Raw genomic sequence first — 21,568 nt, forward strand, 5'->3', positions numbered from 1 at the left:
TGGAGAAAAGGGAACCCTCTTGCACTGTTGGTGGGAATGTAAATTGATACAGCCACTATGGAGAACAGTATGGAGGTTCCTTAAAAAACTAAAAATAGAACTACCATATGACCCAGCAATCCCACTACTGAGAATATACCCTGAGAAAACCATAATTCCAAGAGAGTCATGTACCACAATGTTCATTGCAGCTCTGTTTACAATAGCCAGGACATGGAAGCAACCTACGTGTCCATTGACAAATGAATGGATAAAGAAGATGTGGCAGATATATACAATGGAATATTACTCAACCATAAAAAGAAACAAAACTGAGTTATTTGTAGTGAGGTAGCTGGACCTAGAGACTGTCATACAGAGTGAAGTAAGTCAGAAAGAGAAGAACAAAATCATATGCTAACACATTTATATGGAATCTTAAAGAAAAAAATGGTTCTGAAAAACCTAGCGGCAGGACAGGAAGAAAGACACAAACGTAGAGAATGGACTCGAGGACATGGGGAGGGGGAAGGGTAAGCTGGGACGAAGTGAGAGAGTGGCATGGACATATATACACTACCAAGTGTAAAATAGCTAGTGGGAAGCAGCCGCATAGCACAGGGAGATCAGCTCGGTGCTTTGTGACCATCTAGAGGGGTGGGATAGGGAGAGTGGGAGGGAGACGCAAGAGGGAGGAAATATGGGGATATATGTATATGTATAGCTGATTCACTTTGTTTTAAAGCAGAAAGTAACACACCATTGTAAAGCAATTATTCTCCAATGAAGACGTTAAAAAAATTAAAATTAAATTGAAAAAGAAAAAAAGCCAACCAAATAAGTTGGTTCACAGAATAATTATCAGAGAGAAATGCTACAAATTATAGAGCAGATTATGTTGTTGCTGTCGTGTAATATAATCTCTGTTATATTATTGGTTAATCATGGCAAGTACATTTAGTTACATTAGTTAGATGTTAATTACACAGCTGAAGTGCTAACATTTTCTGGTATTTAAACATTTTAAGTTCTAAAGAATCTTCAAATTTGTTATTGTCTTTGAATACCTACTGTACATTATTACAGTATTTCTCTAAGTGTGTAGCAAGACGTTCGAATCAGTTGCACTGATGTTAAAATTGCACAGTCATGGAGTTCGTGTTCCGAAGCGGGAGCCAGGAGGTAAGGAGAGTCCAGGAAGTGATACCCACCAGCGTTCCTGTCCTTCCCCAGTCAGTAGAAGTTGATCAGAGTCTGGACCAGAAATTCAGGCAGTGCTTCACTGGGGCCCCTGCTGCAGCAGGGGGAGCGAGAACAAAGCAGGTTCCCTTGCTGGCTGGCTCCCTGAGGTGGGGGAGAGCTGGTTCCTTAGATGGGCTAAGGGTAGGGGCAGATCCAGGGTTCGGGCCAGAGGGGTGGCCTAGGTGGTCTGCCCTACCCTCTGGTGGGGTGTGTGCAGGGGGCATGCGCAGTGCCCTGCTTTTGCTCCCAACCCCCTGTTTTTGCTCCCGCCTCTTCAGAAGTGACAGTTGGGCTTTTTGGTCTTTTTGTATCTTTTTGTCCATAATTTGTCCCAACTGAGCATGCACCCAGGTATTTTTAGTCCCATAAGTTTCTTTGTATTTTGTTGCTTGAGGAGAGGTGTGTCCAGGTGCAAGCCCTGCAGCGAAGGGTCCCAGGTCCCAGCCAGTCTCAGTATCTCCATTTTTGATGAGACTTATATCCCCTCCCCCCACCCCTTCGTGTGATACTAATGGACACTAAAGTTTGGAAACTATAGATTTAGACACAACTCAGAGCTTTTATTAGCTTGAGAAAAAACAATTTGCTTTCCTCTTAAATCAAAAGGATAAATTTTATAAATGGGGGATAAAATGGTTTCAATTTTTATTTTAACTACAAGTTTAGAAAAACACATGCTGGAAATGTAAAGAATATAAAGAACGGATCTTAGTACCTTGTAGGAATCTAGATGGTCATTCCAATCAAAAATAATCTTGCTTTTTTACTCCCATTGCAAAGATGGAAAAACACAGTGCTCAGAATGTAGCTGGAACATTGGCACCCCATATATATTTATAGAATAAAAGTCTCCATATCAATGCAGTGATTAATATTAATGCCATTGAGCTGAGTCATGCAGTTTTTAAATTATACTTGCCTATCCCCAATTTCTCATTTGAATCTAATAGAACTTCCTTATTTTGAAATTTTGGAGTTGTCCATTTTTCATTGTGTGTGTTTCCCTACATTTGATTAAAGGTAATACAGATGAATATAGGTAACTTCCATAATATTAACAGTTGTCCCTTGTTCTGATCAAATTGCTAGACATTGTACTTAAAAATTTATCTAAAATTCTCAATTAATTCTCAGATAATAGAGAACCCCATTTTACAAGCGTGGCCATTCGGGCTCCAAGTGTCTAAGGACCTTCCAAAAATACTTAGGTAGCTGGAGAGGAGGTGGAGGATGGAAGTGCCTAACACAAAGCCCCTGCTCTTAGCTACTAGGCAACACGCCTCTACCAGCTTTCATGATGAAACGAGGAAGAGGCTAGCCCAAAATCAGATGCCTACGTGGAAAGGTACCCCCTCCGTGCCCTCCTGCCCGTTTGACAGTTCTGATGTCATTTCATTCATTTCTATATTCATTCAGCTGATGTTCTATCAGCAGGGGATACAGCAGTCAAGAAAAAAAGGTCTCTTTTTGCAGAGTCTACATTCTACAGGAAAAGACAGGAGAAATAGCGAAACAAGTAAATGTGTCGTAAGACAAGAGGTGGTATGTGCTACAGAGAATGTAATGGAATAAAAAGTGCTGGTGAGAGGTGCTGTTTGATACTCGTTGGTTAGGGAACCTTTTTTTAGTAATGAGGGAGTGAGTCACACATATCTACGGAGAAAGAGCTCTCTAGGTAGAGAGGGGACAGTACAGAGATGCAACACCTTGAGGAAAGAGTGTTCTGGAAACAGCAGGGAGGCTGGTTTGGCTGGAGCAGAGGTGGGAGTGGTGGACAAAGAGGCCAAAGATAGCAGAGGGAATCAGGACTTGAGGACGTCGTAGGCCCAAGTATGGACTGAGGTTTTCCTTGTGTGTGGGATGGGAAGCTGAGAGCTTTTTTTTTTTTTTTTTTTTTTTTTTTAAAGATTTTTATTTTTATTTAATTGATTGATTGGTTGCTATGTTGGGTCTTCGTTTCTGTGCTAGGGCTTTCTCTAGTTGCGGCAAGCGGGGGCCACTCCTCATCGCGGTGCGCGGGCCTCTCAGTATCGCGGCCTCTCCCGTTGCGGAGCGCAGGCTCCAGACGCGCAGGCTCAGTAGTTGTGGCTCACGGGCCCAGTCACTCCGCGGCATGTGGGATCTTCCCAGACCAGGGCTCGAACCCGTGTCCCCTGCATTGGCAGGCAGATTCTCAACCACTGCGCCACCAGGGAAGCCCCTGAGAGCTTTTTAAACAGAAGAGCGGAAACCACTCTGACTTATCTTAGAGAAAGATCTTTCTGGATTGTGAATTAATCTGGAGAGTGGATTGAGTTTGCTAAGACTGGACATTAGGGCAGCTTATGCAATAGACCAGGTAAGACATGACTTCATCAAGTGGTTCGTCATAGGTGGTTTGACTAACGTGCCAAGAATTCATTTGGTGAAAAGTGCGGGGGCTCTGAGTGTATTTTGAAGGTTCAGATGACAGGACTAGGTTTGGGATGTAAGAGAAAAAGAGACAGATTAAGAGAAACAGAGACAGATTAAGGAAAAGCATCAAGTTGTTGGCATGCGTAACTGAACAGCGTTTACCGAGATGTGGAGCCTTGTGAGTTGGGGGTGGGGAGAGCTGGTCTATTTTAGACACGTTAAATTCAACATCTGCATCCCCTAGATCTGAGGTCTGCAAACTCCTGTCCACCAGGCAGATCTGCTTCACTCGTTGTCTTTGTAGACCCACAAACTAAGGATGGTTTTCACATTTTTAAATAGTTGAAAAGTAACTATTAATAAAGACTATTTTGTAATATGTGAAGTGTACATGAAATTCACATTTCGCTGTCCATAGATAAAGTTGGTAACATAGTCACACTTACTTGTCTATGACTGTTCGCCTGCTACACCAGCAGAGTGGAGTAGTTGCAATAAAGACCACACAGCCCGCAAAGCTGAAAATATTTATCATCTGGTCTTTTACAGAAAAAGCTGCCCACCCGTGACCCTGATGGTCCACTCCTACAACATGCTAGCTCGAACTGTAGGAAAGTTGAGCGGCAGCTCCTGCATCATCCCCCATCAAGAAAGTCATGATTTTTGCTCACTTCTTTAAAGACCTTAGTCATGAAAAGACTGGGCATACCTGTGAGTTTTAATGGGAACATCAGTGCCTTCAACAAAAGTAGATTACTTATGGTGAATATAAACTTCTCTTAGGACAAGGACATTATTCATATAAGGACCTTCTGAATTCCCCAAAGTGCATTATGTAAGGTCTGGCTTATTTGGCCCAGAGAACAGCTGTCCTGGCCAGGAAGGACCACTTTTTCACATAGTGTCTGACACAACTGCTGTGCTGTCCATCTCTTGAGATGACGTTGCATCACCAGAAGTGGATTTTCTACCATTTTGGGATTTGCTAAGCCCAAAGGAGAAGTTCTTTTTTATTGAATAGTAGTTTTTCCTCCCTCTAACTCCTAACCAGGGTAAATGAATTGAACCCCATTTATTTTTAGAAACCAATGCGATAATATTGGTATTATTAAAAAAAAAAAAAAAAAAGACTTCCATTGCCCCAAACTAAGTATAGTTGATAATTTGGAAGACTTCAAAATGGTCTTCATTTTCTGAGAGCTGAGTGTTCCAAGGACACAGGAATATGCTGCAAAGTCTAATTTCCTCTGAAGTTATTCCATGTTCTTTTTAGGTATTCACTAATTGCACATATACAGAACTGCTTTATATATATATATGTGTGTGTGTGTGTGTGTGTGCTTATATATACACATACATACACACACATGAAAAATTGAAAATATATTCAATATGTGAAAAGACACTTTCTTTAAAACCTTTTATATCTAGTGGAGCTATTTTTTCCCCTTTCTATAAAAAAAGAGACATAGAGGAGGAGAAATGATCAAATCCCCAGCAGGATGGTAATACCTGCTGGGCTGCTCTGACAGTGGCAAGACTCCTATAAAGCCTCCTTAGTGTGTGAGATCTAGCCTTCATAAAAATGAGTCAGGGCTTGCTCTGTGACCAGTAAAGCCTTCCATTTTGTGAGTTATTTTTAACTTTAAAAAATATCAATTTCTGTGAATTTTGTGCTACTGAACCTGCTTCCTAGTACTTAATCGTGTAAGATCTTTTGAAAGGATATAATATACTCTTTGCTTTTTGAATATTTGATATGCTATATGAAAAATACACAATATGCATCAGCAAATCTTTTGATTCCATTTTCACCTTGGCAGTGTTAGATGAGATTGGACAAAATTAAATGCATATATGCACGCCAGTGGCTATAAGCTGTGAAGTACAAGGAAGGGACCTTGAAATCTCAATGATTTAGAGTGTAGGGTGATTTTGTCCTCATCATTATACATAAAGTATTGCTCACATCATTACTATCACCATACTCATCAGAAACATCAGCATTACTCTAGTATTCGTTAATCCACCATATGGACCTGAAACTTTGTTAGTTATCATGCAGATGAATACTTTTATCTTTCCTTATTTTAATGATTTTTTTGGCTTTTAATTTTGATACAAGCAAAATACTATTAACATTTTATTGCTGATAATCCCACCGGTAACATCTGATAATTAGGTGGAGTTATGTCAGAAAAGCCAAGAGTTCCATTAGCTAAATAGAATGACCCATAAAAAGGCAATAAATTTTAGAGCCTGTCTATATGGATGATTGGATTGTTAATTTTACAGGTCACTTGCTAGAGCATGAATAGTATGTAACTGGTCTGTTCTACAGAGATAGATGATTATGAGAGTGGAAAAAAAACCCCATCACATCAACTGTAATAAATTCATATGATCACCTGCTACATGAGCCTTAGTTTTCTGTATTTTCCTAGCATTTCAGAAACTTTTGATCAATTATTTGACCTGTAATGAAATTTTCAAAATGCAGCAGAGATTCCAGTTTAGCAGTAATTTTCAAATTGCTCTGGGTGTATTTATCATGAACCTGGGAAGAGATTTTTCGGAAGGCAGGATGGAATACGGTAGAGTCTTTTATAATAAAATGGTTCAAACAGTTGAAGCAGAGTTTCCTGCTGTGTGAGGGCTGGGCTTTCAGTTCATCTTGCTGTGGTTGGTTGCTGGTTATCTATTTGCATCTGCTGATGGTCCAGGAGCTTCTTCAGAAAAATCACATGTTCCATTCACAGCTGTAGTTTACATATGACAGGTTTACAGAGGAAGAGGGGGGAGGTCATCATGGTCAAAGAAGCAAGGAGACCCAGCATATAGGGACTGGCTGTAGCAAAGAGGAGAAGCAAGTCAATGCAATAAACTAGGTGAATCAATAAGACAATCATTTTAGGAGAATGCTGTTTATAGCACTCGAGGAAATATGAATTGGCTTGGGGAGGGTGTAGTGTGGATGTAAGGCCCAAGAAAGTTTGGAATAATTCCAAGACATAAAACATCAAACGCTATTGCATCTCAGGGCTCAAGCTACCCTACTGTGCACGCATGGAGAGAGAGCTTTCTCTTCTCTCGGCCGAGCTGTCCTGTCACTGTGCATTTTGTAAGCCTCACTGGTTGGGGACTGTCAGTTTCGGGCCTCAGGGAGGTCCGTGGTCTGAGGGGATCCTGGAACAAAGAAGCCGGGGACGTGGTGGGGGCAGGCGAGACACCCTCCAAAAGCACTAGGACTGTTTAGAGATGAGGAAAACTTTGTGTCCTGCTTGAGCAAATGGGAGACAGAGAGCTGAGAATCCAGGTATTTGCTTTATGGTGATCTAATTTCTTACCTGAATACTGGGGGGGCCTGTTTGGTGGCAAACCCAAGACTGCCAGAATCGATGACCCATTCCCTAAATCTTAGCTAGAGAGGCTTTGGCACAAATCTTGTCATTGATGTTCATAAAGATGAAGTCATATCATTTCAAACTGATCCATCTGTAAAATTGCTTAATCTTTACAATTTAGTAGGAACATTTATAACACCTGGAATATTAGAATGTTCTCCTCTTTTATTTTTTATTTATTTATTTTTTAAAATTTATTTTATTCGTATTTATTTTATCTTTGGCTGCGTTGGGTCTTCGTTGCTGCGCGCGGGCTTTCTCTAGTTGCGGTGAGCGGGGGCTACTCTTCCTTGCGGTGCGCGGGCTTCTCATCGCGGTGGCTTCTCTCGTTGCGGAGCATGGGTCTAGGCACATGGGCTTCAGTAGTTGTGGCACGTGGGCTCCAGTAGTTGTGGTGCACGGGCTCAATAGTTGTGGCTCACAGGCTCTAGAGCACAGGCTCAGTAGTTATGGCACATGGGCTTTGTTGCTTTGCGGCATGTGGGATCTTCCTGGACCAGGGATCGAACCCGTGTCCCCTGCATTGGCAGGCAGATTCTTAACCACTACGCCACCAGGGAAGCCCTCCTCTTTTATTGGTAACTGAATTTAAAAGGCAACTTTCTTTTTTTAAATTTTATTTATTTATTTAAATAGAATTTTTTAAAAATTAAAGTATAGTTGATTTACAATGTGCTAATTTCTGCTGTACAGCAAAGTGATTCAGTTATACATATATATATTCTTTTCCATTATTGGTTTATCACATGATATTGAATATAGTTTCCTGTGCTCTACAGTAGGACCTTGTTGTTTATCCATTCTGTATATACTAGTCTTCGTCTGCTAATCCCAGACTCCCAATCCATCTCTCCCCCACACCCCTCCCCCTTGGCAACCACAAGTCTATTCTCTTTATCTGTGAGTCTGTTACTGTTTCATAGATAGGTCCATTTGTGTCATAGTTTAGATTCCACATATAAGTGATATCATATGGTGTTTGTCTTTCTCTGTCTGACTGACTTAATACGATAATCTCCAGGTCCATCCATGTTGCTGCAAATGGCATTTATAAAAGGCAACTTTCTGACGGAAATATGGAGGAACCTAAAAGATTATTCTTACTATTTAATTTCAAATGTTCTCTAAGAATCATTCACAAAGTCTCTGTTTTTAAAAATTGGGACATATGTCAGATGAATTATGCATTTGAAAAAGCAAGTGAAAGATGGGGAAGAGGAATTTCAGTTGGAAAGTTATTTGTTGACTTGCTTATGTTCAATGATTTTCTGGCCTTGATTATAAATGCCAGGCTTTCTTCCCTGAACCTCCTACATTATTCCAAAAGTTCTTTGTTAATTAATGTCAAATTCTGTGTTAAAAGGAACAGAGCTAAACATGTTTCTTTTAACTAAAAAATGACAGATTGCAATTATAAAGTACAGTTTCAGACTTTATCATTTTATATAACAAGCTTTAATAATTTAATAATTTTTAATTCTCTATGTTTATATATATATGTGTATTTGTATATATATACATACATACATATACACATATATTAACAATTTATTGGGATGAATTAATTTTTTTCTGAAACTATTGAAAAGTTTCTAGTTGATAATAAACACTAAAAATAAAACAAAAAACTGCATACAACAGAAATGAAAAGAGCAACTTCAGAAAATATAATTGCCTTATCTATAGGGATTTAATAAGATTATGCTGAATATATCCTGAAAAGTAACTAAGACAGGAACTCAGGAATGATTTAACAAGCAAGAAAAAAAATTAGAAAGATAACCAACCTTTTGAAAATCATATTGTAAAATGCATCTACTTTAAATACAATTTTTAAAAAAAAAGTCAAAGCAACAATGTTTCCTTTTTATTAGGCAGGGAATGAAAATCAGAAAGATGATAACATATTTGGTGCATTAAAACATAAGACAGATTTTAGCAATGAGAGGCATCAGAGACATGTAGGTGATAGAAAAACAAGTGAGAAAATCTTTAAGTGGACAAACTAGGTACAAATCTGAGACTTCTGTTGGGATTTCATCATTGCCTTCCAGCTTTGAAAATTGAGTCCTAGAAGAACACAATACACTGGGACTCAGTTCAGTCGGTGATGGGTCAGTGGTTTACCCAGGTGTCAGTCACTTTCAAGGAAGTAAGGGTTTCAGTGTCTCCCTCAACTTTGGTCCATGATCACTGTGTTTAGAGAATCAGAAGTACTCCTGACTGAGTAACCTAATGAGGCTGCAGCATCCACATAACTGAAACCCGCTGGCTCACACTGGCCAGCCTTTCATCTGCAGTCTACTCTGGGTATAGACATTTGCTTTAATTTTCCTGTGTTTTATTTCCTATGTAAAAACATTTGAGAGTGCTAGTAAATCTGGTTTAATTAAGTGTCATCCATGAACCCAAATAAATGATGTGGTTTACAGTATTAAAGAGGCAACTTTTCTAGCCCTTAGGTGATATGACGATAAGAACAGTAATAGCAGCACTTACCGTGGGGTGTCTGTGATGGGAACTTGACAATCACTTATGTATCAGGTCCTCGTGGAACCTAGAGACAGAGGAGGTAGGGACTTGCCTGATATCCCATGGCCAGTGAAGAATGGAGACAGGCTTTGCTCCACGGCAGCGTGGATCCAAAGTCGATGCCTTGGTCCCTCCATCTGATCATCTCTCACATCTATATCCACCCGTGCAGTGACCCGTGAACACATGGCAGGAACGCAAAAACAGCTGTCCATTTCATGCATATAAATATTTCATGTATTATTTGTTACATCACTTAGGAAAAAAACAAAATGTCCTACCACAAGGGAACTATACATTCTGCACATAACCCGCAGCCATCTAGTAATAAACATACGCTCCTTCATTTTTCACTTTCTTTCAGTCTTTCTCTTTTTCCAATCGATTTTAGAGAAGGGACCATGTGTAATATTGACCATTCCAACTACCCTGTAGTCCAGCTTTGTGAACACCTCACAGCTCCATGAATACTGCACTGCTGATGTCTTGGTGACTGGACCCTAAATCTTTAGAGAACCAGTCTTGCCTGTTTAACTGCAGGTGCTCCACACGTAATAAATACATCTTTCGGACAACCGTGTTTTCCGTAGATCCTGGCTCTTAGGGACATTTCAGATAATTCTGCCTTGCACTTTATTTCCCAGTATGTTACTTAATGGGGCCACTGTTCTGTATCTTGTTTATGGCACTCATTCACTGTCAGCCAGTGGTCCTCGGTGCGGATCTAAGCACTTCCTCGGAGATGACTATGCTGGTCCTTTAGGGTGTGTTTGTTTCTAGCTATTTGTCAGAAGGGCCCCTCCCATTTGCTGCCACCTTTTTCACCCTCACCTGCCGTGACCACATCCCCGTCCTCCCAAGATGCTCAGTGCTGCCTTTTGCCGGTGGCTGTTCCTTGGTTTATCGTTTCACCGTCAGGGATGCTCTCATTTTCTGACCCCTCATGAGGTCACCTCCGAGTACACATCCCCTCTCAGGCTGCTCACCCTGAGCCGCTTTCATGTCTCCCACTTCAAAGGGGCATCTTGTCAAGTCCCCTTGCCCTGAGCTTTCCTTGGTGTTTTATTCTTTCCGAACCTCCCCTTTCTCTAAGGGCACCTCCTCTCCACATCTCTTCACTTGCTTCTTCCCTACTTACAGGTAGGACTAACAGACTTCCGGGGAAAAAATGAAAATAATAAAGTGATTGAAGTTTTCTTTTTTTATTAAAAAATAGGTACAAGCACATTTTTCAGCCTAAGCTCCAAGAAGTTAGCAAATAGAACAAAACTGAGCAAAGTGTAAAGAACTCTTACAAGCAGCCAAGCTTCATTAACTTTTGAAAGGAAAGATTCACGGTTTCACATTTGGGTTTCGATTTCTAGTAAAGAAGTGAATTAGCATTCCTATAGCCAACTTTCCAATTTTCTTTGGGATTCATTGTAGTCGAACGTTATATTTGTAACACTGCATGAAAATTCAGGGTAAATTATGTGACTTTAAAACTGTCAAAAACTACTGCTGTCTGTCTCCTCATGTCTCTAAAGGAATGATTTGGCAAGGCTGGAAGGTAAACTAGAGGGGCTAAAATTTAGGAAAACGAATATTTATTCCTCAGTGATGAAATGTAATCACACTACATTTTAGTGTTTCAGAAAGGGGGAGGAATTTGAGGACGCTGAAAACGATGTCCACAGGACTTTTCTTGATAGCAGCATAAAACAAACAGAAAGAAACAAACTTTTCTGTCCTTCAGATCACCTGCTGGATTTTGCCATGAAATAGGCACAATTTATATGCAGTTACATGTAGCCAGCGGAGTTGAATGCTAGGTATAGTTATGGCCATTCTGCAGTGCTGTTTCACTGAACACTAATTTGAAAAATATTGAATAGGTCCTAGGTGCTCCAGATATTCTAGGCTCTGCAGTGGGTACTGGGCATACAGTAGAGTGTGATGGTTAGGAGAAGGGGCACTGGAGTAAAAATATCAAGTTGCAAGTCCTCTGTCATTTATTTAAGCTCTGTGACCTTGAACAATTTGCCTCACCTCTCTGAGCTTCAGGCAGAAAATGAAAATAATGCCTCAGTCTTTTCTTGGGACATTCTCTTCTGTCTCAGAGTAACGGGAGCCTACCTTTCCCCTGTGCACGCTTCTGGCCCCCTGGAGCCCTCTCAAGCAGACAGACGACTAGAGCACCCATCGCCTTGCTTGTTCCACTCATACAGACCGCTCGCCTTCATTTCTTGAAGCTGCTGCTCCTGACCCACTGTCCCTCTCATGTCACCACACACCTTAAAGTTGGTGATTTCAATAGCTACGTAGATGGTCCTTTCAGTGCTCTGGCTTTAGTTTCTGGATAAATCTTATTTCCTCTCTGGCCTCATCATTCATTTCTGTAATCATACCCTAACCTGCACTGCCTACAATAGTATCAAATTAACCACATATGACTATTAAAATTTTTAAAATTAGGACTTCAGTCCCTCAATTGCACTGGCCATATTTCAAGTGCTTGAGAGGCACATGTGGCTAGTTGGCCACCATATTGGACAGCTCAGAACACCTCCATCTTTGCAGAAAGTTCTATTGGATAGTGCTGACTCCTAGACTCCTTCAATATCTGTAACTGGAATTCCTCCATAATCTCGGTTTTATACCCTCCACTTTCTGACCCTTACTTTCTACATCTCCAGCTCACTGCCTCTAGTTGGCTGACTCAGTCTTGGACACCTCCTGGAGATACGGTTGGCCAACCCCAACCTTTAGTCATACTCTTAATCTTTTTCATGCTCTTACTAGTCTATTAAAACAGCTTGAATGCTGTGTTCAAATTTCATAAACCCTATCCTGCTTCCCCCCTCAGCTCCCTGGCCCCTCCCTCATTTCTTTAGATTCTTATGGCTAAAATACAATCTTGGTTAATCAAACTACCCGCCCTGTTGTCTAAACTGCAGAAGTTGTAAGCAGCTGAAGGATATTCCATCATGCTGCTTGGCCTAATTCTGCACCCATGACCTCTAACTTCAAGAGATAAATAGAACTGTTTTTGAGGTTGGATAATATCATCTATTGATTGGTCTTCTACTTCACCTCCCCCTTCTCCTGTATTCTATTCTTCAAACTGTTGTTAGCTCATTCAATAAAATTTCACTGAAATATTATACTTTTCTATTCTCAAATTTCCATTTGATTCTTTTGAAGGTTTTCTATTTCTCTATGGAGATTTATCATCTGTTCATTCTTTGTCTATATCTTCCCTCAGGTCCTTGGTTTATTTGTAATTGCTCTTTTAACATCCTTGTCTACTAATTTCAACATCTGAGTCATCTCAGAGTCCGTTTTAATTATGTGTTGTTTTCTTCCCTTGAAAATACATTGAGTTTTCTGGGGTTTTTTTTTTTTTTGCATGCTAAGTAGTTGTAACTCTGTGCTGGATAGTGTGAATTATATGTTGTAGGGAATCTAGATTACCTTCTCTTCATTTATAGGTTTTTGATTTTCGTTTTGGATGGCAGTAGAATTCCTTGAAGACTTTTTGAACCTGACAGACTTGGCTTTGTTTTTTGTTGGTTCTGCTCTCTGTTGATTTTATCCCATTTTACCTTCTCAATTTCAGTAAGACTGGTATTTTTTTTGGCTCTACCTCCAATAAAGGAAACCAGGGCAATGTAGAACTCACCTCATGTGTTTCCCTTCTCTTAAGAATCATGGTACTTTGAAGCTCTCTAGCCAATGCCTGTTGTAGATTTGTACAGTTCATGTTATATTTTCTCCAGTGTTATAATTGTTTAGAACAGTGGGCCAAGTCCAGTATCAGTAATTTTGTCATGGATGAAAGTAGAATTCTATCCCACTGTGTTTCCCATTTCAAAATGCTTTATTTTGCAAAAAACATACATACAGATGTAAACATAAAATGTAATGTACAACTTACTGTTTAATAGAAAAGAAACCACTGATGAAACTTCTATGTAGATCAAGAAATAGAACATTTTCACTACTGCAGAAATGTGTCCCCAAACTTGACATTCACAGTCTAAACCCCATTGCTCTTCCGTAAGTGTAATCACTCCTTTTATTTTCTTTATCTTTTTACTGTCTGAGTGGACATTGCTAAAGACTGAGATTTAGTTTTACCTGGTTTTTTGCATTGTATAAATGGAATAATACACACAGTAAATGTGCTCTTATGACTGGCTTTCTTTCCTGGACATTATGCGTAAGGAGATTTATCCAAGTCGCTGGATGTAAGTATAATTCATTCATGTTTATTCATTTCTCTCTTTAATTCACTCCAATCAGTCTTTTCCCATGCCATTTCACCTAAACTGTTCTTGTTAAGGTTGTCTATGCCCTTCATCAAGGTTGGACCATTTCTTGTCTCAATTTCAAGCACTAGACACTCTACACTTCCTCCCTCCTGCTTGTCTCCTCCACCTCCAGCTTATTCATCCCACTCATAGACGGGTCCATAGGCAACTAAGAGAGCATGTGTGCAGATCATTAAGTTTTGTGGAAACCATGGAATAGATATGTATGTATACAAACAAGGTAGTGAATGTATCTACTATAGACATTCTGAGACATGCAGGAGTCTTCCATTTAGCCACTGGAAAGCCATATCAAAAAAATAAGGTTTAGTTGTTGTCTGTAAAATGGATTCTGGGGTGAAAAGGATGTAAAAAGAATCTGTCTCTCCTTTGCAAAAGTTACTCAGAAAGGCTATCTCTGGTCATCGGCTCAGCAAAATTTCAGTTTACAGATGAAATGGTGAAAGACTTCAGGGATGAAGTTATTTTTAAACGTGTTCACAATTCTGGAACTTCTTATATCTTTTATTTTAGTAAAAAATTGATCATCTGGGAAAGGCATTAAATGAAATAAAATTATTACTTTTATTGCTAAGAGAGACCTACTTCTTTAATTTCCTTGAATGTTAAACTGTCTTTGAAGTCTTATATGCTAAAGCATATTTTTTGAATTATCCAAAAGGGTCCTGTTCTTATTCTCATTTTAGTTATTAGTCTGGAAATTGCCACCATTCTGGGATCTCTTAGTGGCAAGTGAGTGAAGACACCATAAAGTCAGATGGTTTTACATTAGGCTTGGGATTGGTGCCCAGAATTACCACTTTGATGCCAGAACTACATTCTAAGTCTTGCAGCTACTCTTATCTCTGAATATTCGGTAAAATGACCACTTTTTCTTAAGTTACCTAGATAAAGTTTCTTCTCTAAAAAGTACCTTGACTACATTAATTATCCTGGTCACTGTATAAAATTCTTTGTTTTGTTCGATGAATTGAGAAGAGACTTTTCCTACTTACGGCACTTTTGCCATGTGCCATTATATACTCCTGAATGTATATCAAAATTTTTAAAAATCACTAGAATTTCCTCTCTCCTCTGATGCCATTAACTAAGATTAGTATGTTTTCAAAGGCTGACAAAGGCTGTAAATGTGAAAAGACAGTGACTCCACATCACTGGGGTACGTGAAAAGGTCCTGGGATGGCTATGCTTGTGTGGCATGAAATGCATTGTGAAATCATGTGTTCCCACCTCATGTTGGCATTCAGTGCCCTCTGGAGAATATAATGGTCCAGTTCTATTAACATATCAGAGTGTGCTTTACAATCGTTGAGCAGCCAAAAAGCTGGAGAGAGACGGTGTGTTTCCATTGCACATTTCACATGACTCTATTTTTATCAGCTCAAACTGACTTAAAGGAATGACAATCCAGCATCCATCACAGGGAGGTCTTACGCATTACTGATTAACGCAGGCAGTGCACAAGAAGGCAGACTTTGAACAACCTTTCAGTCTAAGAAATGCTGGTGAAAAGGCAGTTTGTTCCTTGAGAATAAACTGATAGTCCAAGGAAAGAAAAAAATGTTATACAACTATAAAGGGCGATCAAAGCCTGAATGATGCAGTGGTAAATGGGACTGTTTCCTTAATTTTTCTTTCAGATTTTTCATCAGTAGTGTATAGGAATGCAAGAGATTTCTGTGAATTAATTTTGTATCCTGCTGCTTTACCAAATTCATTGATTAGCTCTAGTAGTTTTCTGGTAGCATCTTTAGGATTCTCTATGTATAGTATGTCATTGGCAAACAGTGACAGCTTTACTTCTTCTTTTCCGATTTGGGTTCCTTTCTCTTCTCTGATTGCTGTGGCTAAAACTTCCAAAACTATGTTGAATAACAGTGGTGAGAGTGGACAACCTTGTCTTGCTCCTGATCTTAGTGGAAATGGTTTCAGTTTTTCACCATTGAGGACGATGTTGGCTGTGGGTTTGTCATATATGGCCTTTATTATGTTGAGGAAAGTTCCCTCTATGCCTACTTTCTGGAGGGTTTTTATCATAAATGGGTGTTGAATTTTGTCGAAAGCTTTCTTTGCATCTATTGAGATGATCATATGGTTTTTCTTCTTCAATTTGTTAATATGGTTTATCACATCAATTGATTTGTGTATATTGAAGAAGCCTTGCATTCCTGGGATAAAACCCACTTGATCATGGTGTATGATCCTTTTAATGTGCTGTTGGATTCTGTTTGCTAGTATTTTGTTGAGGATTTTTGCATCTATGTTCATCAGTGATATTGGCCGGTAGTTTTCTTTCTTTGTAACATCTTTGTCTGGGTTTGGTATCAGGATGATGGTGGCCTCGTAGAATGAGTTTAGGAGTGTTCCTCCCTCTGCTATATTTTGGAAGAGTTTGAGAAGGATAGGTGTTAGCTCTTCTCTAAATGTTTGATAGAATTCGCCTGTGAAGCCGTCTGGTCCTGGGCTTTTTTGTTGGAAGATTTTTAATCACAGTATTAATTTGAGTGCTTGTGATTGGTCTGTTTAAATTTTCTATTTCTTTCTGGTTCAGTCTCGGAAGATTGTGCTTCTCATAGAATTTGTCCATTTCTTCCAGGTTGTCCATTTTATTATCATAGATTTGCTTGCAGTAATCTCTCGTGATCTTTTGTATTTCTGCAGTGTCAGTTGTTACTTCTCCTTTTTCATTTCTAATTCTATTAATTTGAGTTTTCTCCCTTTTTATTCTTGATGAGTCTGGCTAATGGTTTATCAATTTTGTTTATCTTCTTAAACAACCAGCTTTTAGTTTTATTGATCTTTGCTATTGTTTCCTTCATTTCCTTTTCATTTCTTTCTTTCTTTTTTTTTTTTTTTTTGTTGGGGGCAATCTCTTAGCTGCCCTCTGGTTCTTTGTTTCTTATTTGGGCAATAATTCAATGTCATTTATTTCTGATCTGATCTTTATGACTTCTTTCCTTCTGCTAACTTTGGGTTTTTTTTGTTCTTCTTTCTCTAATTGCTTTAGGTGTAAGGTTAGGTTGTTTATTTGAGATGTTTCTAGTTTCTTGAGTTAGGGTTGTATTGCTATAAACTTAAGACACTGATGACAGAAATTAAAGATGATACAAATAGATGGAGAGGTATACCATGTTCTTGTATTGCAAGAATCAAAATTGTGAAAATGACTATATTACCCAAAGCAATCTACAGATTCAGTGCAATCCCTATCAAACTACCAATGGCATTTTTCACAGAACTAGAACAAAAAATTTCACAATTTGTATGGAAACACAAAAGACCCCAAATAGCCAAAGCAATCTTGAGAAAGAAAAATGGAGCTGGAGGAATCAGGCTCCCTGACTTCAGACTATACTACAAAGCTACAGTAATCAAGACAGTATGGTACTGGCACAAAAACAGAAATATACATCAATGGAACAGGATAGAAAGCCCAGAGATAAACCTATGCACATATGGTCACCTTATTTTTGATAAGGGAGGCAAGAATATAATGGAGAAAAGACAGCCTCTTCAATAAGTGGTGCTGGGAAAACTGGACAGCTACATGTAAAAGAATGAAATTAGAACACTCCCTAACACCATACACAAAAATAAACTCAAAATGGATTAAAGACCTAAATGTAAGGCCAGACACTATAAAACTCTTAGAGGAAAACATAGGCAGAACACTCTATGATGTACATCACAGCAAGATCCTTTTTGACCCACCTCCTAGAGAAATGGAAATAAAAACAAAAATAAACAAATGGGACCTCATGAAACTTAAAAGCTTTTGCACAGCAAAGGAAACCATAATCAACATGAAAAGACAACCCTCAGAATGGGAGAAAATATTTGCAAATGAAGCAACTGACAAAGGATTAATCTCCAAAATTCACAAGCATCTCATGCACCTCCATATCAAAACATCAAACAACCCTATCCAAAATTGGGCAAAAGACCTAAATAGACATTTCTCCAAAGAAAATATACAGATTGCCAACAAACACATGAAAGAATGCTCAACATCACTAATCATTAGAGAATTGCAAATCAAAACTACAATGAGGTATCACCTCCCGCCTGTCAGAATAGCCATCGTCAAAAAATCTACAAAGATGCTGGAGAGGGTGTGGAGAAAAGGGAACCCTCTTGCACTGTTGGTGGAAATGTAAATTGATACAGCCACTATGGAGAACAGTATGAAGGTTTTTTAGAAAAGTAAAAACAGAACTACCACATGACCCAGCAATCCCACTACTGGGCATATACCCTGAGAAAACCATAATTCAAAAAGAGTCGTGTACCACAGTGTTCATTGCAGCTCTATTTACAATAGCCAGGACATGGAAGCAACCTAAGTGTCCATTGACAGACGAATGGATAAAGAAGATGTGGCACATATATACAATGGAATATTACTCAGCCATAAAAAGAAACGAAATTGAGTTATTTGTAGTGAGGTGGATGGACCTAGAGTATGTCACACAGAGTGAAGTAAGTCAGAAAGAGAAAAACAAATACCGTATGCTAACACATATATATGGAATCTGAAAAAAAAAAAAAAAGTGGTTCTGAAGAACGTAGGGGCAGGACAGGAATAAAGATGCAGACGTAGAGGATGGACTTGAGGACACGGTGAGGGGGAAGGGTAAGCTGGGGAGGAAGTGAGAGAGTAGCATTGACATATATACACTACCAAATGTAAAATAGCTAGCTAGTGGGAAGCAGCCACATAGCACAGGGAGATCAGCTCGGTGCTTTGTGACCACCTAGAGGGGTGGGATAGGGAGGGTGGGAGGGAGACGCAAGAGGGAGGAGATATGGGGATATATGTATATGTATAGTTGATTCACTTTGTTATACAACAGAAACTAACACAACATTGTAAAGCAATTATACTCCAATAAGGATGTTAAAAAAATAAATAAAAATTTTTTAAAAAGGGATGAACTATTGATAGACACAACAAATTGAGTGAATTTACGCTAAGTGAAGAAAACCAATCTCAGAAAAGATACAAAATGCATAATTCCATTTATGTAACAACTGTAAAATAACATAATTATAAGCATGGAGAAACAGAATAGTGTGGCCAGAGGCTAGGGGTGGAGATGGAGGGGACAGGAGAGTAGTGGTTGTAAAGGGGTCAGACAAGGGAGTTTTGTGGTGATGATTCAGTTGAGTTTCTTGATTGCTGTGTGGGTTTTGCAAGGCTACACGTGTGATAAAACTGTGTAGAGCTATAAACACACACACACAAATGGTACATGTATAACTCATGAAATCTCAATAAGGTTTATGAATTGTGCCAATATCAGTATTTTGATTTTGCTATTGAACTATAGTTGTAGAAAATGTTAACACTGGGTGAGGCTGAGGGAAGGGTAAGCAGGACTTCCTTGTACATTTGTTTGCAACTTCCTATGAACCTACAACTATTTCAAAATATAAAGAAAAAAAGATAATTAAAAAAACCCAACAAAACCCTCTGCCTTCAATGCTCCCTGATGCCAGCTTTGCGTAGTAGTGATTCTCTGTGTACATGCATGCATACATGTGTGTGCACCAGTAATTATGATAATTCTGTGGACTTAAAGTAGTCTTTGCTGAGAAATATGACTATCATGCATATGAAGGGTGGGGTGACTGAGCAGATAAACTAATCCATTTCCTAGTTTTCACATAGCTTTACAATGGGGTATTTTCTTCTAAAGGGTTTAATAGGGTTGAAGGTCAAAAAATTTCAAAAGTATGAGAGTGACAGATGATTATCTGCCTGAAATCTTCTCGCTGCTTCTTCGTCAGTTAAGGAATCCTGATTTCATTCCCAGTGGTGATGTTCCCATCCTGCATCTAGGTGTGGCCCTGTGATTTTTAATCAATAAGACATAGGTAGATTTAACCATTGTGAAGTTCTGTGTCAGAATCTAGGCATGCTCTTCAAAGTGAGATGGCTTATTCTGAAAGTGCCTCCTTTAGAATCTGATCCCCTTCACTTTTCTTACTGCCTGCAGTGTGGATGTGATGTCTGGTGCTCCAGTAGCCATTATGAAGACACGCTTCAGCATAAGAATGGAAGCCATGTGTAGAGAGAACAGAGGAGACGTGTGGGGAGAGCCTGGGTCCTGGTGAGTGTCTTGGTCCTGGGCCTGCTCAGGATGCTCAGTCAATCTCTGTACTTTTTATTTATTTTTTTAATGTGAAGGAATAAACATAAGCCACTGATTTGGGGATGGGGGGGTGGTTTCCTCTTTTAAGCAGTCAAATCTAATCCCAAAATATATATCTTGAATAGGGGAAGACTTAATGATAAATACAGGGAAGACTTTGGTCAGAGGGGGGAGATAGGACATTTATATATTTGTATGGCAATCTTGACACTCCTTTCAGTATTAGGACAGACTTCATTAGTCTTCAGAGTTTTTCAAGTGATGATTAGAAAAGTATGTATTCTTATACAAGATTGCCTGACTGTTGAGAGGTTTTTGCTTTTGGCTAGCTGTGTGTGTTTGTGTGTGTGTGCACAGGGGGCAGGGAGGGGACATAGATTTGAGCTATTCTTACTCTCCGAGAGATGTACTATGGCAAATTATCAAACTATTTTTTTGAAATATTTTATCATAAAATTAAAAACCTGCACTATTTTTCCTAAGGTCAGTTAAGAAACTACAGCGGAATGTGCAGGATTTACATACTGGCTTGCTCTTAGTTAGATATGTTTACGAGTCGTTCCTCTCTCAGTTGAAATAGATGCTGAGTCCCAAAATAAAATTGAATTGCAGACTTTTGTCTCACTATTAATTCTTCATTCTGCTCTTGACTCGGGTGGGTGTATGTGCACATGCTGAGGTTTGTATGACTTATCTATAACTGCTTTTGTCATGGGTGCTGCTTCTGCCTTTTATATATGTATTACGTATGTGTGTGTATATACATGTGTGCGTGTATGTACTTATGTTATGGCATATGTATATACGTACATGCATACATGGGGATGCTTCAAACATGACCAGATTGTATTTACATGTATATGTAAATCCCCCATATACAGTTGCATATTTCTACCTCTCCAGACATTTTCTCTTTTCTTATCGACGCTCACCTTTACCATAATGGTGCTGAGGTTTTCTCTCACAGTAAGCTTACCTTCTTGGTATCAGCTGATAACTAAGGAGAAGGAAGACAGGATATTTAACTTTCCCAGCGCTTCCTACCGCTTTCTCTGTTCTGTAGCACTTACTGTGATCTCACATGCTCTGTGTTTTATGGATTTCTCTTTTTTATTGCCTGCTTCTCTCACTAGACTATCAATCCTGTGGAGGAGCCAAGATTTCTTCTTTTGTTCACTGGTGTATTCCTAGCACCTAGGATAATACCTGGTGCCTTGTAAGCATTAAGTAATATTCGTTGAATGAATGGATTAGTTCTAGTCACTGGTAAAAAGAGTTACTAATGGAAAAGTCCTTTTAGAGAAATACCATTTTAGAGTTGAGTTTTATGGGCTGTTCAAATTTCCCATCTTAGCAGAGGCATCAGATAATAACATTTTAGAAGGAGGCCTCTTCCTCAGGGTAGATTCTTTTGGATGTCCTTTACTTTTACTATTTCCCATGTCATTTGCGAGGGGACTATTATGTGCTTAAAAATGTAAACTTCCAAATTATTTGGGGAATAATAAAGTGTAAAGGATGTCTGAAAGAAACTGCCATCAGAAAGAGG

General features: G+C 39.1%; 1 long non-coding RNA gene across 1 annotated transcript in view; it reads left to right on the forward strand.

The window, feature by feature from the left end:
- Nucleotides 1-3,427: 3,427 nt before the first annotated feature.
- Nucleotides 3,428-21,568, forward strand: part of LOC309633386 — a 70,076-nt gene continuing 51,935 nt past the window's right edge. Inside the window, exon 1 of the long non-coding RNA XR_014247487.1 lies at nt 3,428-19,977. This is a non-coding gene — a long non-coding RNA (uncharacterized lncRNA). The remainder of the gene's footprint in view (nt 19,978-21,568) is intronic.

This window comes from Balaenoptera borealis (genome assembly GCF_965194805.1).
Source record: "Balaenoptera borealis genome assembly, chromosome: 8".
In the NCBI taxonomy this organism is placed as follows: domain Eukaryota; kingdom Metazoa; phylum Chordata; class Mammalia; order Artiodactyla; family Balaenopteridae; genus Balaenoptera; species Balaenoptera borealis.